The 21921-nt window shown below is 39.7% G+C and overlaps 1 protein-coding gene across 4 annotated transcripts in view; it reads right to left on the bottom strand.

The window, feature by feature from the left end:
- stag2b (STAG2 cohesin complex component b) overlaps window positions 1-21921 on the bottom strand; it is a 165706-nt gene that overhangs the window by 130666 nt on the left and 13119 nt on the right. The window contains exon 2 of one of the 4 annotated variants that reach the window (XM_059976954.1): window positions 10319-10453. The exons of the other annotated variants lie outside the window; for them this stretch is intronic. The gene's annotated coding sequence lies outside the window, so the exon portion shown is untranslated. The remainder of the gene's footprint in view (window positions 1-10318; window positions 10454-21921) is intronic. 4 annotated transcript variants of the gene reach the window in all.

The raw sequence follows: 21921 nt of genomic DNA, 5'->3' as shown, positions 1-21921 counted from the left end.
GGAAAATATTGCTAGTATATTGATATACCACTTCAATTCAGATGCTTGAAAAAATTATCCTGAAAATCAATGTGAAGTGAAAGGCCAGGGGAACATATGAAGAGTCAAGTCCAGAATACTGTAGTGCCATTCAAAAGTGCACTGAATGCTTCAATGTCTCTCCATTAAATGATATCTTTGATTCGTGTTGATGTTCAGTTTTAAGGTCACAAAATGTGACACGACACTATGTACTCAACTTTTATTTTTTTTTACTGAAAACTTAAGTGAACATATGAGAGCTGCAGAGTAGATCTGTTGTTCTCATTGTTTCATACATGCAGATACCAGCAAAAAGATACTTGCCTCCAAAAAAATACCTACAAAGCTTCCATATACAGTCGATTCCTGTTAATTGGGACACAATTGGGCCCAATGAGGCAGCTGCCCAAATTAGCCAAAGTTTCATGGAAATAGTTATAATTGTATAAAAAGACAAAACTGAGTAACAAATTATGTATTTAAATGAAATACAGAGCATATTAGAACACGACCAATAGTACTACATAGAACATTACAGCACAGATACATGCCTCTTGGCCCTTCTTGGCTGTGCTGAACCATTTTTCTACCTAGTCCCACTGACATGCACCTAGACCAGGGGTCAGCAACCTTTACCACTGAAAGAGCCACTTGGACCCGTTTCCCACAGAAAAGAAAACACTGGGAGCCGCAAAACCCGTTTGACATTTAAAATGAAATAACACTGCATACAACGTTTTGTTTTGCCTTTATGCTATGTATAAACAAACTACAATGTGTTGCATTTATGAAATTGATGAACTCCTGCAGAGAAAACGAAATTACATTTCTGCATGCAACAAAAACATTTTGAACTCCGAAAAAAAGAGGTTGGGTTGAAGGTTACTTTTAAGTAAAATACTCAACGTCTATTTGAGTTCTTCTTGTATTTATGAAAAACGCCAAACTTAAATTTGCCGCCAGCAGCAAACCAAAAATAACGTCAGCCAGCTGGCAACCTGAAAAATAAAAGGACTATTTCACTGAACAATGAAAACATATGAATATACGTAAAATAATAGGCAATTAAAATATTTATCATACTTGTTCAGGTTGACTCACACCTGACAATGCAGTCGTATTCAGTAGGGATGGATCGATGCTTAGGGGAGTGACCGGGAAGGATAATGTGTTTTTTTCCTCTCTGAACTCACAGAAGCGTTTCCCAAACGATGTTTGCATTGCGATGATTGCAGAATGTAAATACTCCGAATTTATCATGTCGTGACCTTGTTTGAACTCTCTCAAATTGGGGAAGTGAGACAATGTGCCTTTCTGTAAATCTCTGGCAAGCAACGTCAACTTGCGCTCGAATGCCAAAACATCCTCCAACATGTGCAGGGCTGTACGTCCTTACCCCGTTGAAGAGCTGTGTTCAGCGTGTTCAGGTGCGCTGTCATGTCTACCATGAAGTGTAGCTTTTCCAGCCACTCTGGCTGTTCCAGCTCAGGAAAGTTGAGCCCTTTGCTGCCCAGGAAAGTTTTCACTTCTTCCAGACACGCAACAAAGCGTTTCAGCACCTCCCCTCTGGACAGCCAGCGATAAAAACACGTTGTAGCGGTGTGCTACACGCAGTCAGTAAACTGCAGTCAAAGATAGCTTTATTCGAACTAAACAGCCTTGCTTTTAAGCCTCCCTCAACCCGCCCCCCATGGGCGCGGATGCTGCAAAAGACACGTACTCACAAACCCCCGTAGGCTATCTCCCTTAGCCTGAACGCTGGCTAATTGTGAGCCGGTTCGGATGTGTCAGGAAATGGGTCGCCACAACGTCTTATTTAGATTGTACAAGATCACCATAATCTTCAAATTTAGATTTACATTTCAAAAACTAACAAACTAACATAAAATACATTTTAATTAAATACTGACCATGTAGCGGTGTGCTACACGCAGCGCTAAAATTACGACACGGAGTCGGTAACTGCAGTCGAAGGAAAAAACTTTATTCGAAATCTTCAGCCTCACTTTTAAGCCTCCCTCAACCTGCCCCCCCCCCATGGCGCAGAGGCTCCAAAGCTCTGTGCTCGCAAACCCCCGTAGGCTATCTAATTGTGAGCCGGTTCAGATGTGCCAGGAAAAGGGTCGCCACAACCAATTATTTCCCAAAGCAACAGGGAGCCGCAGCATAGACGTAAAAGAGCCACATGTGGCTCCGGAGCCGCGGGTTGCCGACCCCCGACCTAGACCATATCCCTCCATACCCCTCTCATGTACCTGTCCAAGTCTTCCTTAAATGTTAAAAGTGAGCCTGCATTCACCACTTTAACTGGCAGCTCATTCCACACTCCCACTACTCTCTGTGTTAAGAAGCTCCTCCTAATGTTCCCTTTAAACTATTTCCTTTTCACCCTTAACCCATGTCCTCTGTTTTTTTTTCTCCCCCTAGCCTCAGTGGAAAAAGCCTGCTTGCATTCACTCTTTCTATACCCATCATAATTTTATACACCTCTATCAAATCTCCCCTCATCTTTTTACTACAAAACTGTGTATTAGTTCGTAACTGTTATCGGAGAAATTCATCCAGCATACGCAATGAACAAAATCAGTGCAGACACCTACTGCAGATAATGGACTGCCTTCACTCAACACTATCAAAAAATGCATCCTCTAAATCATTTTCATTGCAACATTAAAGATGATTGTCAATCGATACTTTCAAATTTTAGGAAGTTTCTAACATGCTGTAGCAGTGAAATCTTTTCATTTTCACTCCCAGCATTTCTGGCATCTCCCAGCTTGAATTCGCTGTGAGCAAAATTGTTTGGAATTATCTGTTTAGTTCTATAAGAGATAAATATTACTGCTTTTTGAACACAAACACAAGCAACTGAAGCTTTTTAAAACCTGTCCATCTTAAGTATAGTGTAGCATCTAACGGACACAGAACTGTACACAATTGATGCAAGTTAGAAACTGTTCAGCAAGTCTGCCCCAATTAAGCAGTATTGTCACAAATAAACAAAGGGAATCCAAGCAAAATTCTTCATTAGTTTTCCTTCTTAAAGAATTGTCTAAATAAGCAGCAGCCCTAATTAACCAATGGCCCAATTAACTGGAATCCATGATATTAAAATATTGCAGACTTCTGCGAGATTTCAGAAACTGAAAAATCGGTTAGTATATCTGAAATAGAAATTACCAGCCTTTTTCACTAAAGTTAAGCAAATGGTGTTCTGAAGAAGGGTTTTCTGCTTGATTAGTTTTCGCCTTTAAATTTTAAAATGGTTGAAGCCCACTGGTGATTTCACCAACGGGTTTTTATTTTGAAAATGTTTCCAGAATCTGCAGTGCTTTGCATTTTCAAGATCACATCAATACTCTATCTTATCTTTATTTATTTTACATTACTTTATTTAGTGACACAGCACAAGATAGGTCCTTACGGCACTTCGAGCCATGCTACCCCAGCAACCACACAAACCTGATTAATCTTAACCTAATCACGGGACGATTTACAATGGTCAATTAGCCTACCCGGTATATCTTGGGACTGTGGGGTGGGGTAGGGGTAGTAGAACCAGAGTACCTAGTGAACGTCCAAGCATTCCACAGGGAGGACATACAGAGACTCCTGACAGAACAGCGCTGAAATAATTGAACTCTGGAACAGCCCAAGCTACATTGAGTGTGAGGTTGTTGTTGCAACACCACTCAACCAGCTGATCTTTTTCACTCCTGTGTGGCTCCTCACTGCCAGCTAAGAATTTACCAACAACAGCGGTGATATTGATGAATTAAGCTGAGCTTAATCACCATCATGTGTATCGAGAGATTAGAGCAGCAGGTTGAGTACACATTCTTGAGGTCAGGCTGTGTTGGTATTACCAATCCACACCGACTATGTTCTACTGATCAGGAAATCAAGAATCCATTTGCAAAAGGTACAGAGACACAAATTTTGAAGTTAGTGACTAATATTGATGGCATGTTTGTGAACAGTGAGTTGTACTTGATGCACAGCCTGACATATGTTTGTCATTGCTCCAGAGCAAAGTGGAAAGCCAGTGAGATTACATCTGCTGTAAACATGTTGAAACAGTAGGCAAATTGCATTGATCCCAGAAATTGCTCAGGTGGTAGTTAACTATAACCAATTCCTTAAAGCACGTTCATTTTGGTAGATTTTAGTGCTACTGAGTGATAGTATTTGAGGGAGCTTCACCTGCTCTTCTTGGGCACTGGAATGATGCCCCTTTGAAGTAACTAGAAATCTCACTGGAGAAATCAGAGACTGAAGATGACCTTGAGCCACTTAGTCAGTTCGGGTTTTGACTACTTGGCTAGGTATACTATCAGGATCTGATGCCCTGGGAAGGTTCACCCTCTTGAAGGATTTGAGACATTTGAAGGATTTGTCTGACGAAAGGAGGAATTACCAGGATTCCCAATTTCTCCTCCAGCTTCCCACAGTGTTCCTGAAATTTTCTAGTTAATTGTTTACCTTCAAATATTTAAGGATTTCTACCATTTCCTCTACTGTATTGTAGACTACCCCCAAGACATCTCTTTTTACTTCTAGTATTGAAGTTTTCATGTCTTTTACCAATTCTGAATAGCTTAATCTTGAATAGATTCTTAAATACCTGTAGACAGCATAATTAAATACAGATTTGCTGTCAATTATAATATTTTGCAAAATATAAAAAGACTATAAAATATCGTCTGGTCTCCTTCAAACTTGCACATCCACAAGAGTTTAACAGTATGACAGATAGATACACACACACACACACACGTATATAAACATAATTCATATTAAGTTGAAATTGATCGTGACCTTGCATGTGTGTCTTGGACTTTAGACAATTTAATACCTCCATTTTCATCCCTCTTTGTTTAATGCACAAATTGGATTTTCATAGTAGAGATGCTTTAAATAAATTATCTTCCTATTAAACTAATGTGAAAGTTCTGTTTTCAAAATCTTTAGGAATAGTAAAGGAATTTTTCTCTTAGGGGTATATTTAATTTAATTGAGGCAAAAAGTATCACATTATTGCCTATGTTTCCATCACTTAAGCTGGCCTCTCAGGATTTCTCCTCCAATTTGGTGATTATGTTCTTCACTTTCCAAGCCTGATACTCATTTGTTAATTCTAATACCTGTATTTCCCTAGAGAATTACATTGCATATCAGTTTCTGATCGGCCTTAAATATTGCTAATTATTAGCAGCTATTCAGTCAACAACAATTGTCAGAATTGCTGCTCTCACAACCTCATCCCATCCATTTTCTTGCAGTAATTTATCTTCAGTTTCTGTTTCTGACATAAAATACTGAAAAAGGCAGTAAAAAGATTCCTGCCTTTAGAATGCTGATAGCCATTTTTATTCCATGATGAACAAAAAATCAGGTATGGAGGCTCCAATGCACAGATCACAAAAGGCAAGATCAGGTTAGCTAGCTCCATCATATGCATAATCCTCTCCATGATTGTGGATATCATTAAGGGACAGTTTCTCAAGACAGCAGTATTCATCACTATTAACCCTCACTATCCAATATGTGCCATTTTATGACCATTGGGAATGTGGTGCAGGAGCCTGAAGATACACATCAACGATTCAGAATTTCATTCTTCCTTCTGCCATCAGATTTCTGAACATGAACACCACATTGCATTTCTTTTACTTACTACTTGTTTATTTTTGTAATTGATGATCATTTTAACTTTGAACTGTCTTGTTGCTCCATGATTTCAGCAGATTTCACATCAATGATACTGATAATTAGATATCCACTGGCTTGATATTGGGAAGCAGAGCCTGCTGACAAATAGACCTGGCATTCCCATTCAGTCAAATCACAATCACAGCACTCTTACTGAATCACTCTCTGCATTAAGAATGGAGTTCCCCATGCAGATCAGATACCTGATAACTGTCAGTTTCCAGTGAAATGTTGAAAACTCCCTTCAATCTTAAATTACGAAAAGCCTCAAATTTACATCATCATTGTGAACAGAGGATCTTCCTGACACTAACCACTTCCAATTTTAGAGTTTGCTAAAAAAAAATACATTGTTATACTCAAGAATACAGGATCCATTTATGAACACAACTCCAGCAACTTCTATGCTCTTGCAAAAAACAAAGCACACCACCAGATAAATGAAAATAAACTTCCAACCTTGGATGAAACTGCTTAAATCTCAGCTTATAAATAATAGAAACTCTATTTCTGTTGAAACCTTCATGAGCCATAATTTTTTTTAAAAACACCTAAATACTTCATGAACATAGCTTTATATAATCAATAAGCACAAGAGACTGCAGATGCAAGAATCTGGAGGAAGAAACTGTGAAATAGACACAGGGTTGCACTCCAAAATGTTGTCCATCTCTTGGCCTCCACAACTGCTGCTCAACATACCGAGTTTTTCCAGCTAACTTTTATATTTTCAATTCCCCAAATTCCAAATTAACATAAAATCTGGATTACTAAATTTAACATACAAGCACTCAAGAAAATTATACACTGTGAAAATTAAACTAACTCTGCAGAAATAAAAAGCTTAGCCAAACTTTTGATAAGCCTGCAGATACACTTATATATGTACAATTAAATGAATGGAAAACAACTGAGTGTTGCTGTGCAAGTCACATTTAAAATTGAGTAGATGTACAATTAGCACTAAGAAAGTTAAGCTCCCTTGTGTGGGTTGCACCCGCCAAAATGAACAGCAAGTAGCTTCTACAACTTAGTTGTTGGAAGGTTCTGGCGCTGGAGTTCCTCAGGCAGTAAGAACAAGCCCCAATAACCCCCTGATTTGTGAATCAGTGAGTCTGGAGTTAGAGGCCTACAGCTCTGTGATCAGCAGGTCCTGATGTTAAAGATCGAGGACTGAGGGTTGAATCTAAAGTCCGGAAATCAAGACCTGTTAGCCAGTTTCACAAGTTTGTGAATCTATCTGCTCGATAAGTTGAAGTCCAATGTCTGCGAGCCTGAGCCTGCTGGAAGCCAAAGAGAACATCTTGGGGTTGGAGGACTGTATGTGTGTGCATGGAGAGAGGAACCGGCTTGTTTTGCTTTTATTTTTATTCCTTATTGTGTCTTGTTTTATTGTATTGTGCTTTGTTCTGTTTGACGTTGCTCTGTCAAGCAATATAAGAAATGTTGTTAGCATCTGAATGTTTGGTGGTACTTTGTGGGCTGCTTTCCAGAGCAACCTTGGGTGTGTTGCTTTTCACCCTTGACTTCTTCTTCATAGCCTTCTCTGTCGGTGCCACACTGAAGAGATGAATGGAAATTGTTGATTGCCAACATGATTGACAAGAAAAGTAAATACGACTACAATATAGAATTGGTTAGCTATTTCTAAGTTCCAAAATCAAAATAACTAGCTTTCCTATGAGGAAACAGAAGCAAGTCAATCAACCCCTTGAACCTTTTCTTTCAATTCAATACAGATGGCCCTCGTTTTTCCAACGTTCACTTTATAACACCTCGCTGTTGTGAAAGACCTACATTAGTTACCTGTTTCCGCTAACAGGTGTTTTCACTGTTACGAAAAAAAGCAGCACGTGCCCCGAGAAGCCAAGCTCCTCCCCCAGAACTGCATTTAGCAACCTTTGCTTATGCACATGCCTGTGAGCATCTGTGCTTTACTGTATGTCAACTCATTTTGTGCATCCATTCGCAAGACGAGTTCGAAGGTACCTGTATTGGAAAAGCCGAAAAGAGCTCATAAGGGTGTTATGCTTAGCGTAAAACTAGACATAATTAAGCACTTCGATCATGATGAGTGAAGTAAGGACATTGCCCGAAAGTTGAACTATTCGCACTATTTATACGCTGAGAGAAAGAATTTAAAAAGCTGCCGATGTTACTGTTGGCTCTGCTCATAACAACGTGGTCTCTCTTTAGTCGGCATCCAATAATGGATAAAATGGAAAGTCTACTGCTTGAGTGGATTGATGGGTGTATAAAGCGTGGTGTTCCATTAAGTTATCTTATACTTAAGGAGAAATCAGTCAGTCTTTTTAATAAGCTGAAACAGAAAGCTCTGGACAATGGTGATGAAAGTGTTGTGAAAGTGGAATTTAATGGCAGTCATGGGTGTTTTGATCAGTTTCTGAGGCAAGGGCAGCTTCATAGTTTAACGTTTACTGGAGAGAGTGCTTTGGCTGATACTGAAGCTGCCGAAAAGTTCCCAGCAGAACTGAAGGAAATAATTACAGAAGGTGGTTATTCATATAAGCAAGTGTTTAACTGTGACGAAACTACAATTTAATGGGAAAAATTGGTGAGCAAGACATTTATTTCAATAGAAGAAAAACAGGCTATGAGGAACAAGGCATCGAAGGACATGTTTACCCTAACGCCACTGGTGATGCTGTCCTTAAGCTTCTACTAGTGTACCATTCAGAAAATCTGAGAGCACTTAAAGACGTTGATAAGTAAACACATCCCATTGTGTTCCGTTCACATCCAAGTGCTTTTTTCTGAGTACATGAGTGGATACGTTAGTCCCTTTGTTGAAAAATACTGTCAAGAAAATAACCTCAATAATAGGTGTCTTGTGATTGTCAATAATTGTGCTGCTCATCCACCTGGCATTACTGAGTATGGCAGTAACATTCATGTTGCGTTCTTACCACTGAATACGACATTGTTGCTGCAGCCATGTGACCAAGGCCTAATAGCCACAATTAAGGCTTATTAAACACAAAATGTGATGCACTTTATTGTAAGTGCCATTGACAGAGAGGGCAACTCCGAAGCATCCTTGTGAGAGATCTGGAAAGAGTACAATATAAAATTGGCAATTGCCAACATTGGAGATGCTCTCGATAGGCTAACACTCTCGATGAGAAATGGTGTTTAGAGGAAACGATGCCCCGAAGCAGTGAATGATTTTAAAGGCGTCGAACCGTCAACAATAAATATGGTAACAGTGAGTTTGGCTAAGGAGGCTGGGTTTATGGAAGTTGAAGAAGATGATGTTGAAAAGCTTTTGGCATCCCATGACCAAGAACTGACAGATGAAGAGTTGATACAATTGCAAGAGGAAAGGATAACAATCAAAACCAAACGCAGTAGCGAACGGCCCGAAAGTGAATTTGTCCAGGAACTGATCGTGAAGCAATTGCATGAGATTTTCACTGCGATTGACAACGCTGCAATGATTGCAGAAAAGTATGACTTTAATTTTGAAAGGATACATAGGTTTAGGGCAGGTTTGCAGGATGATTTGAGTCCTTACAAAGAACTGTATGATAGAAAAATGTGCGAGGCTAAGCAATCAAGCATACTGTTGTTTCTCAAGCCTTCCACATCAGCCACAGCAGACAATGAGTCTCGACCTTCGACATCGAGGCAGGCAGACGTAGAAGACGTTAGTGACCTGCCTGCCCTGATGGAAACAGATGACAATGAGATGACACCCCAGTCTCCTCGACCTCCCACCACCCCAACCTCCGATGACTCAGCCTAACATACCATCTTCAGTGTGCTCGCTCTCTTCTTGATTCCGGTAAGTGAAACTACACTGTACATACATTATTTCTACTTTACATAGGCTGTGTATTTTTATGTGTTATTTGGGATGATTTGGCAGCTTCATAACTTAAAGGTTTCTGGAGAGAGTGCTTCTGCTGAGAGCGCTTGCGTGAGATTTTCACTACGGTGGACAGTGCTGCAATGATTGCAGAGAAGTATTTCTACTTTATATAGGCTGTGCATTTATCATATTCCTGCTTTTACTATATGTTACTGTTATTTTAGGTTTTATGTGTTATTTGGCATGATTTGGTAGGTTAATTTTTGGGTGTGCAAACGCTCACAAATTATTCCCATATAAAAAAAATGGTAACTGCTTCTTCACTTTACATTCCAGCTTACGAACCATTTCATAGGAATGCTCTACCTTCGGTTAGCGGGGGAAACCTGCGTAAGCAGGCTGATATAATCTTAGCCTCAGTGCTTCAGTTGAACCTGCAATCTGTGCTCCCTATGATCAATCATTTTGCAATATAATTTCCCCCATCTGCTTCAAAGTCTTCCATAATTCTGAAAACTAGCACCAAATATCCCCAATTCTTTTCTGACTTTTAAAGAATAACATTGTTTCACATAGGCAACTTTGCACAATCCCAGTACTATCTATCATACACTATCTATCTCCAAGGACAACAGCATTGTCAGAATTAGTGTTCCTTGTGAAATTGCTAAAGACTAACAAAATATTCCATTTTTTCAGCATGTTTAAAAAGTCAGAATCACATATGCATTGTATTTTAAAAATCTTACTAACTTGGTCTGCAACCCTGTGAACCCCCACATTCCATATTCTTGCAGCACATGAACATGAGTGATTCTGCAGACGCTGAAAATCTTCAGAAACACATGCACACAAAGGGTTGGAGGATCTCAGCAAATTAGGCAGCACCTATGGAGAGGGAATATACAAATTACATTTGGGCTGAGACCCTTCATTAGATTTGGAAAGAAAGGGGAGAAAAGACAGTATAAGGTAGGGGGAGGAGAAGGAATACAAATTGGCAGGTGGTAAATGAAACCAGCTGAGTGTGAAGGTGTATGGATAGGGGAGGGGTGAACTAAGAAGCTAAGAGTTGATAGGTGGAATTAATAAAGAGCTGAAGAGATCTGATAGGAGAGGTTAGTGGATAACGTAAGAAAAGGCACCATAGATAAGTGATGGGCAAATGAGAACAGGAGAGTGGGGAAGCCAAAAAAGAGGGAAAGGGAAGAAATTACTCAAAGTTAAGCCAATCGATTTCCTGAAAACCTGGTTTCTCATATCACCTGCCAACTTGTTCTCCTTCCCCACCTAATTCTAGCTTTTTGCCCCTTTGCACCAATTTTTTTGTCAACAATCTCTACTTTGGTTGCTCACGTTACTAGTCTAGGTTTTCAAAGTCTGTTAATATACTATAATGAAATTCAGGCTCTTTTCTGAAAGTGCAAGGTATTCCTTAGAATATTTCTCAGAACAATAACTCTTTATTAAAATAACCAATTTACACCTTGCGTAATTTATCAAAGCAACTGCAAAGACTAGGAAATCAATAGTTAGGAGAAAACAATCTTTACCTCATTGCTTCAAATGGTATAACACTGCTATAATAAAAAAAATTACTGCTACAACCACAGTCCTGCAAATTATTTTTTAAATAGCAACTCCATGAAAATAATGCAACGGCACTGATTATAAAAAACAACTTGTCCTCAGTTGTAACATACACTGCCGATAAAGTTTAAGCTTTCTGCAGAGAACATGGCTTTTAATTTTTCTGTGTCAAACCACTGAAATTACTGTGAAAAGTGGAGACCTGATTGCAAGTTCCACGCAGTTATTTTTACTTCATGCACCTTTGTTAGAAAGGTAAACTGTTATTTCTGCTTTCCTCCTGGAAAGCACTGTAAATTCGCCAAGTTAAGCACATGCAGTGTTGTTAGAATAGGAAGCATTGGCTTGTGGACGAGGAACTTAGCAAGATAACCACATATAGAGTGGCATGCAGAAGTTTGGGCACCCCTGGTCAAAATTTGTTACTGTGAATAGCTAAGCAAATAAAAGATGCGCTGATTTCCAAAAGGCATAAAGTTAAAGATGACACATTTCTTCAATATTTTAAGCAAGATTACCTTGGTAAAAGTTATGAGATCTCAAATCTCTTGGGGTGCCCAAACTTTGTCATGGTGCTCCGTTCCTTTTTATCCCCCCACTCTAAAATTATACAAACAAAAATAATACACTTGCTTAAAATGTTGAAAAGAATGTTTCACCTTTAACTTTATGACTTTTGGAGATCAGTTCATTTTCTACCCAGTTAACAAATCACAGTAACAGAAATTTTGACCGGGGTGCCCAAACTTCTGCATGGCACTGTAAATGACACCATAAAGTTTCTAAGGAATCCAGCTTATTATACCAATTTCCTGCAAGACTTCAACATCTTTTTCAAATTTAAATTTTTTGCCATAAATTTCCACCAAGTAATAGAAAGTTACAATTGCAAGAAAAAAAATTGTGAACAATTTGCAATTACCTGGTTTTCTGCATTACTCATAAAATGTGGTCTGATCATCGAAGGCACAATAATAGACAAACACAATCTGTCTAAACTAATAACATAATCGTACTTCTCAATACTGAGTACACCATTTGAACAATCAGTTTAGATTCAAAAAAGTATGTGAACCTCTGGGATGATGCTTTCTACAAAAGCTATTTAGAGTCAGGTGCTTCAATCAATGAGATAAGATTGGGAGTGTGAGTTGGAGAAGTACTCTGCCCTATAAAATGACACAAAAAATCAGGTTACTGACATAGCCTGCTCCTCTCAAGCAATTATCTGTTCATGTGCACCATGCTTCAATCAAAACAGGTTTTAGAGAATCCTAGAATAGTAGAATTGCATGAAGCTGGAAAAGATTCCAAAACATTTCTAAAGAACTGAGTGTTCATCAGTCCACAGTGAGAGAAATTGTCTACAAATGGAGGAAATTCAGTACTGTTCCTACTCTCCCTTGAAGTGAACATCCTGTAAAGATTGCACTAAGAGCACAACATGCAACACTTCAGGTGAAACAGAACCCAAGACTAACAGCAAAACACCTGTAGAAATCTCTAGAACTTGCTAAAGTCTCTCTTCATGTGTCCACACTAAGATGAACAAGAATGGTGTTCATGACAGGACACCAAGGAGGAAACCACTGCTCTCAAAAAAAAACACAAAATGCTGCTACAGGTCTCAACTTTGCAAAAAAAAAAAACCTCCTGGATGTTCCACAACACTTCTGGGACAATGTTCCGTGGATGGTTGAGACAAAAGTTGAACCTTTTTGGCAGAAACACACACCACTATGGAGGAAAAAAGGCACTAAACACCAACACCAAAACCTCATGTCAACTGTGAAGCATGGTGGAAGGAACATCAAGGTTTGGGGCTGCTTTGCTGCCTCAGGGCTTGGACAGCTTGCAATCGATGAGGAAACAATGAATTTAAAATTGTATCAAGACATATTACAGGAGAATGTCAGGATAGTGATCCATCACCTGAGGCTTAATAGAAGTTGGATGATACAAGACAATGATGCAAAACACGAGTGTCAATCAACAGCAGAAAGGTTTAGAAAGAAAATTTTTGTTTTAGAATGGCCAAGTCAGAGTTGAGACCTCAACCCAACTGAGAAGCTGTGGCATGACCTGAAGAGGGTTATTCATGCAAGTTATCCCACAAGTATTGATGAACTGAAACAGTTTGGAATGGAGTAATGGTCTTAAATTCCCCTTCACCATTGAGCAAGTCTGATCAGTAGCTACAGAAACATTTGGTGGAGGTTATTGCTGCTGAAGGAGGTTCTGCCAATTATTAAGTTCAAGGGTTCACATACTTCTCCCAGCCTGGACTGTGAAAGATTAAACAATCTGTTTAATAAAGACATAAAAAGTACAATAGTTCGCGTGTTGAGCCATCCTCTTTTCATCTTGGCAGGTCTTGTTTATCTACTATTGTGACTTAGATGAAGGTCAGACCATCTTTTATGAGTAATTCATAAAAGCAGGTAATTACAAAGAGTTCACACTTTCTTGCAACTGTACATATCACTTCCAGTAGCACTTGTTCTTTCATCTTTAGTGGATATACTTGCCCTTCATTGTCAAGAGTATTAGCAAAGCCAACTGAATTCAAAACTCACGAGGAAATGTGCAGATGCTGGAAATTCAAACAACACACACAAAATGCTGGTGGAACACAGCAGGCCAGGCAACATCTATAAGAAGCACTGTCGACATTTTGGGCCGAGACCCTTCGTCAGGACGAACTGAAAGGAAAGATAGTAAGAGATTTGCAAGTAGTGGGGGGAGGGGGAAATGAAAAATGACAGGAGATGACCGGAGGGGGTGGGATGAAGCTAAGAGCTGGAGGAAAGGTGATTGGCAAAAGGGATACAGAGCTGGAGAAGGGAAAGGATCATGGGACGGGAGGCCTTGGGAGAAAGAAAGGGGGAGGGGGGAGCACCAGAGGGAGATGGAGAACAGGCAGAGTGATGGACAGAGAGAGAGAAAGAAAACAACAACTAAACTAGGGGAGGATGGGCATGGTGGTGAGGGAGGAAGTGTAAGGGCAGGTGTAGCACTTGTTCCGCTTACAAGGATAAGTGCCAGGAGAGAGATCGGTGGGAAGGGATTTGGGGGGGGAGAGAGAGAGAGAGTGGACAAGGGAGTCGGATAGGGAGCGAACGCTGCAGAAAGCACAGGGGTGGGGGAGGGAAAGATGTGCTTGGTAGTGGGATCCCATTGGAGGTGGCAGAAGTTACGGAGAATTCCTTCCCACCAATCTCCCTCCTGGCACTTATCCTTGTAAGTGGAACAAGTGCTACACCTGCCCTTACACTTCCTCCCTCACCACCATTCAGGGCCCCAGACAATCCTTCCAGGTGAGGCGATACTTCACCTGTGAGTCAGCTGGTGTGGTATACTGTGTCCGTTGCTCCCGGTGTGGCCTTTTATATATTGGTGAGACCTGACGCAGACTGGGAGACTTTCGCTGAACACCTATGCTCGGTCTGCCAGAGAAAGCAGGATCTCCCAGTGGCCACACATTTTAATTCCACGTCTCATTCCCATTCTGATATGTCGATCCATGGCCTCCTCTACTGTCAAAATGAATCCAAACTCAGGTTGGAGGAACAACACCTTATATACCGGCTGGGTAGCCTCCAACCTGATGGTATGAACATTGACTTCTCTAACTTCCGTTAATGCCCCCCCCCCCTTACCCCATCCCTGACATATTTAGTTGTTTGTTTTTTTTCTCTCTCTCTCTCTCTCTGCCCATCACTCTGCCCGTTCTCCATCTCCCTCTGGTGCTCACCCCTCCCCCTTTCTTTCTCCCGAGGCCTCCCGTCCCATGATCCTTTCCCTTCTCCAGCTCTGTATCCCTTTTGCCAATCACCTTTCCAGCTCTTAGCTTCATCCCACCCTCTCCGGTCTACTCCTATCATTTTGCATTTCCCCTCCCCCCACTACTTTCAAATTTCTTACTATCTTTCCTTTCAGTTAGTCCTGATGAAGCGTTTCGGCCCGAAACGTCGACAGTGCTTCTCTTTATAGATGCTGCCTGGCCTTCTGTGTTCCACCAGCATTTTGTGTGTATTGTTTGAATTCAAAACTCTTCAATGAATGTAAAGGAGGAAGGTTGAAGATAAAAACAGGAGAATAAGTAAATGATCAAGAGATTTAAAGATAGAGGAAACTTTCAAGCAAAGGAAACAATGTACTGTTTTAGTCTTTGAAATAAATCCTACCACCTATCAAAAAAAGATCCAGACTGAAAAAAAGCAGTACTTAATTTGTCGTCATTTCCTTTCTGCACACTGAGAATATGTAGCTAACAATCTCATCATTCCCACAATCCTGATTGAGAAGTTGCAGAAGCTGGGCCTCTGGACCTCCCTTTGCAATTGGATCCTAACAGGAAGGCCACAGTCTGTGCAGATTGGTGATAATATATACTCCTCGCTGACGATCAACACTGGCACACCTTCAGGGGTGTGTGCTTAGCCCATTGCTCTACTCTCTGTATACACATGACTGTGTGGCTAGGCATAGCTCAAACATCATCTATAAATTTGCTGACAATACAGCCATTGTTGGTAGAATTTCAGGTGGTGATGAGAGGGCAGACAGGAGCGAGATGTGCCAACTAGGGGAGTGGAGCCACAGCAACAACCTGGCACTCAATGTCAGTAAGACGAAAAAGCTGATTGTGGACTTCAAGAAGGGGAAGACGAAGGAACACATACCAATCCTCAGAGGGATCAGAAGTGCAGAGAGTGAGGAGTTTCAAGTTCCTTGGTGTCAAAATCTGAGGACCTAACCTAGTCCCAACATACTGATGTAGTCATAAAGAAGGCAAGAGAGCAGCTATACTTCAGTAGAAGTTCAAAGAGATTTGGCATGTCAACAAATACACTCTAGAACTTCTATAGTTGTACCGTGGAGAGCATTCTGACAGGCTGCATCACTGTCTGGTACGGAGAGGCTACTGCACAGGACTGAAAGGAGCTGTAGAAGGTTATAAATCTAGTCAACTCCATCTTGGGCACTAGCCTACAAAGTACCCAGGACATCTTTAGGGAGTGGTGTCTCAGGAAGGCAGCATCCATTATTAAAGACCTTCAGCACCCAGGGCATGCCCTTTTTGTCACTGATACCATCAGGAAGGAGATACAGAAGCCTGAAGGCGCACACTCAGCAATTCAGGGAACAGCTTCTTCCCCTCTGCCAACTGAATCCTAAATGGACATTAAAGCTTTGGACACTACCTCACATGTTTTAATATACAGAATTTCTGTTTTTGCACATTTTTAAAAATCTATTCAATATACATAATTGATTTACTTGTTTATTATTAAGCTTTATGTTATTTTTTTTTCTCTCTGCTAGATGTATTGCATTGAACTGCAGCTGCTGCTAGGTTAACAAATTTCTCATCACATGCTGGTGTTAACAAACCTGATTCTGATTCACATTTCTATTCAATTTCTAGTTTATTTATCTTATTGGTCCCAAGTTCACAAATATCCCTTACTTTGATGCCCAAAGCCTTCCTTTCCAAGTTCAGTAAATAACCTGGTCCGCTAGATCATTTCGTTTCTAAAAAAGACCAACAAAATCTGAGGTTTCAACTTGCACATTATCCAACAATCGGATCAACAAATTCCATTCCGCACTTAAAACCAGGAAATTCTCCCAGCATTCCACTTAACAGTTCTGCCTTAACCAAATATCAATCATAGGCATCCAAAATAGTTAAAAGGTCAAGGTACAATCTCCAGAAAGCCATCTCGAGAGGGATGTGACAATTCCTGACTAAACTTTAATCAACAAATGATGCTTAACAGTTGTGGCAAGGTCTGAATACTACCACTTCTTATAAAGAGAAATCAAGCAACATACACAACAGTATGACTTTGCTTCCATTTGAGTTCAATGCTGTCTATGCTTGCTTTGACCGTCAAAACATAAAGAAACCATCATGAGCTCCCACATGCCCCCCTCCCCGATAATCCTGTGATTTCAATCTCTGAAGCCGACTTGTGAGCAGTCTTCAGGAGAGTAAACCTCTGAAAGGCATCTGGTCTAGACGAGGTACCTGGCCGTACTGAAGGCCTGGGCTTATTAACTAGTTGGAGTGTTCACAAATCTTTAATCTCTTGTTTCGGCAGTCCGAGGTACCCACTTGCTTCAAGGGGTTTCAATTATACTGGAGCCAAATAAGAAATGCAGTGACCTATCTCACTGACCATCATCCAGGAGCACTTACAGCCGCAGTGATGGAAGTCTTTCAAGAGATTGGTGATGATCCAGCCAGTTGATCAGCACAGATCTTTACTAATTGAGCAGATATTCCGCTGAGCAGGGTGTTTTCCACGGGTTCGCCCTCCTGAAGGATGCTCTCATATCAGCCTCAGAGACTGAAATCACAGGGCCATTGGAGTTTGTGAAGGGGCCTCCATGAACTATCATACAACTGCATGACATTTAAAACAATTTTTCTTTCTTTCCAATGCAGCTGTGGTCTGGTGCCTCCAAATCAAAAATACTCTAACACCCAGATGTTTGCACCAGCCAAAACTTCACCTCAATTTCCGGACATGAAAAATTATAAACATCCAAGGCCTGTAACAAAACACAATATCCAAGGAACAATCTCAAATACTTGTTAAACAACTCCCATTCTCTCCCATCACATGCTGCTAACTGCAAATCTCAGCCTAATTTTTTTTTTCGTAGTTACAAACTGCATTGATTAACAGGAAATTATAACTTCTGCTTGTACATTTAAAGCTTTCCTGCAGCTCATAAACACGAGGTAAAACCACTGGAGTTCAGATGAACCAACCTCCAAGAAAATTATGTGGCAACTGAAATACCACCTATGACAATAATTGGAGCAAATGACAAGCCAATACCTTTGTTTCTATACTTTGCTATATTGGAATCATTTCAATTTCCTAATCCTACCCCAACTGTTTTGATTGCAGTTGTCTCCACTATTAAGGAACTCATAACATTTAGTGTAAATTCATAAAAATTTCTGAAGACCACACAACAGATGCTAGCATTCATTAAGTGACCGATGCAGCTGCAATTGCTTTAATGGAATCACTCTCAAGGAAATAAACATTAAAAAGAATGTCAGAATTTTAATAGCACACAGTTGAGTGTAAGGGAAATGATAAGATGCCATGCTCAGTCATGCTATGACAACAAGAGTGGGGGAGAAAAACATAACAGCTCACCTGAAAAATAATCCTGATAAAATGTTTTCTACTTAGCTATAAAAAAAACCTACTACATTCCCAATGTGTTGAATCAGCTCATTTCAGATGAAGTTGCTGTGACAGATTTATAACCCAAACTGCGACAGATCAACCCAGTAACCCACTGCAACCAAACCCATAGATAAATTCCAACGGCAAGTTGAGAGTAACAGCTTGAGATCAGGGCCATATTCCAAAGCAAAGAAAACATAACCCTGTGTCAAAATAAGAAGTTGTTTATTTCTGCTTATGCAACCTTCAATTCCATTTGAAACTCCTCTCAGAAAATAAACCATTTCATCTCTGCATGCATCTAGACTTAGCCATAATTTGGGAATAGGTAATTAAGTGGCATCACCAGAAATATCTTGGAAATCACCACTGACCAGCAAATCAACTAAAGCACTACAAAAGTATCACTGCAAGACTGGTTTACAACAGACAACAGTTCAACACCCCAGATGCATTTGAATTATCCAAAAGAAAATCCAAATCCAAAGTGAAAAAAATTGAATACCATCCAATAAGGATTAATGACCTAGACTGAAATCTCAATCACCAGCCTTGACACCACCAAAATAATACAGCACAGCTAAAACTGCTAAGCAATGCTACTCCAACAGCAAACCCTGTAATTCTGCTATCAATGACAAGTAACAGGTGCCACCTCAGGGTTCACTTACATTGTACACCATTCTATCTGCAAAATGTATATTTCTTCAATTTCACTGTGCCTAATTGCTGGAACTTCCCAATATCTTTTCCAGTAAAATTCCAGCAACTTGCCTTGACCTTCAGGGACAAAAATGTATCCCCACATCCCATTAACTTAAACAAAATGAGACACTAAGGTACGATATCTATATGTGCTGTGCAGCTGAAACGAAGTGCCAAATGAACATGTCATGTAGAAAAACATCATTCTGATCAAGAATCTTGATTCTAAAGATTCATGCACTGCAATTCTAAGAAGTCATGAAAATATACTTCACAGAAAAACAAGATTAGACATTTCAAATGAGAACTTCGAAAATTTTCATTTAAGCTGCTTTCAATTAACAGTTGACGGAATATCAATAACTAAACAAACATTAATTATTTAGCATTCATGGAGTAATAAACCAAACTTATGTTGATATACATCATTACTTTCTACGTTATAATTTGACCACACTATATAGATCCGAAGCACATCAAAATTCGATCATGGGTCTGATCAATAATTTTCCAGCTGGTGCAGACAATACTGCAAGTTTTGATGGCCTTCCTCACTGTCCATTATGCAACCAATCTTGCTATGAACCACAAATTTGCTGATCCAGTTTACATTATCATCCAGATGATTATCATTGATGTAGGTGACAAAAAGCAATGGACCCAGCACTGAACCCTGCAGCACACTACTAGTCACAGGCCTCCAGTCAGAAGGGCAACCACCTCCTAACACTCTCTGGCTTTTCCTGTGAAATCAATGTCTAATCCAATTTACTATCCTATCTTGAATGCCAAACAACTGAAACTTTCTGCACAATCTCCCATGCAGGACCTTGTTGAATGTTTTACTGAAATCCACGCAGACAACATTCACTGCCTTGCTTTAATCAACCTTCTTGGTAACTTACTCGAAAAATTTTAAGATTGGTTAGACACAATCTATCACACACATTGTGCATATTCTAAATAATACATGATAATTAGGAACAGGGAACAGTGCTAGACTACCAGTTGCCCTCTGTCAGGAGCTCAAGATGCAAATAATTCACCTGCAATAGAAACCACATCATGTGGCGAACAAAGGAAATGGGCCACTGTCGACACAAAGTTTGCTATGTGTGCAATTGACCAAAATCAACATGGATTTATGAAAGGAAAACCCATCTTTAACTGGGGTTCTGTCAGAGGTAGTGAGGGACTATTTGAGGTCATTTATATGGTTTTCCAAAGGTCTATAAAAAGAACCCATGCAAGATGATGGTCAAAAGATTTTGAGCACAGTGGGAATGAGTTATCAATGACATGACTGGAGAACAGCTTACAGCCAAAATTTTGAGTGGGATATTATGATACTTCTCATGCTGGCAGAATATTAATTGTGTGAAACTGCTTGGGCCTCGGCCGTTCATGATTTAGGTGAGATAATCATTTGTCTAATTTCCATGATTGTTGCAACCCAGGTGTAATTGCAGGCTGAACAGCGAGTACAAAGGGGCTTCAAGAGAAAACAGACAAATGAAATGGGCAGGAACAGTCAGGTGCAAATTAATACAGAGAAGTTTGATGAAGTTCACTTTAATGTACAAAACAAAGACATTTTGTTACTTTGAGAGAAATTGGGCCACAATGTCCAAACAGATCAAGATATTCTAGTGCACAAAAAGAGAAATGTAGATGCAGTTAAGACATTAGGAAGGTAAGTGCTATTCTGTTCCTTATTATCAGAGATTTTGACTGTGGGAATAAATTAAGACAAGGCCTCAATGAGACCATAAGTATTATACATTTCAGGTTGTCTTGGCCAAAACTGAATACACTTGGCAACAGAGTGCAGCATAGATCGACTGGACTGGTTTCAGGAAATCAGCTTTTCAATACAAAGGGAAACAAGCTGACTCAGCATACATTCCTCAGAATTTACAAGTGGAGGTCTCATAGAAAAGTACAAAATTCTTATGGGCTGAATGCTGAAATACAGCACTAAAAATTCAGTCAAGTTACTTCTACAGTGAGAAAAACTGTTGAAGTTTCATGTCTTTGACTTGCGCCACAGATGGGAAATGTTTGGCAATTCCAACTTCTTGATTCCAAATTGCAACAATTTCTTGCACAAAAGTACCTTATGACTTTGCTGTTCTGTCAGATAAATACCCTTTTTATGGTTGACCATTCTTGAACCAAGATGTTTATCGTGATCCTGTGGAAACAGGCTGGTAAAACAATATGACTAGCTCTGCCAAATGAAACTTTTGCTGAGATTTTGAAACAACCAGATCTGCATTAAGGTAATTAATTAGTTTTTGTTTGTTTTGCAAACATTTTAATTACAATTTCAGCATCCTAATTTTTTTCAGTATGTAAATAAGACCAAGTAAAATATAGTGTTGTTTATCTTTTGCTGGCAATATGCATTAGCACCAAAGTTCCTACAATATCCCAAATGCTCAGAATTACATGGAACACTCCAAGGTTCCAGTCCAAAAATAAACATGACTTCCACCTCAGTAAAATTTTTGAATTTGCAGCAAATAAAGCCCAGAGAAAATCATCACAAACTGACATGATTAAATGGCTCCCTTGTGACTTCAGATTAGCTTCTGCAATGAATATTTGCTCTTACCATAGTAAAACTCTTGCGTTGGTTTTGTAATAACTTTTAAAGAAAAAGAAAAACATTTTTTAGTCTCAATATCTTAAAGAAAATATTTTCTGTATCTTCCTCAAGCAGCTAAATACTAGGCTTTGCTGTGATGTAAATTTTCCAGAATTTCAAACATCCCCCCCGCCCCCACCCCGGCAACTATGCACAACAAGCTAAATTGGGAAAAGACTTTTATTTTACTT

Source organism: Hypanus sabinus, chromosome 8 (genome assembly GCF_030144855.1).
Source record: "Hypanus sabinus isolate sHypSab1 chromosome 8, sHypSab1.hap1, whole genome shotgun sequence".
NCBI lineage: Eukaryota > Metazoa > Chordata > Chondrichthyes > Myliobatiformes > Dasyatidae > Hypanus > Hypanus sabinus.
This window is presented reverse-complemented; position numbering and strand designations above follow the sequence as displayed.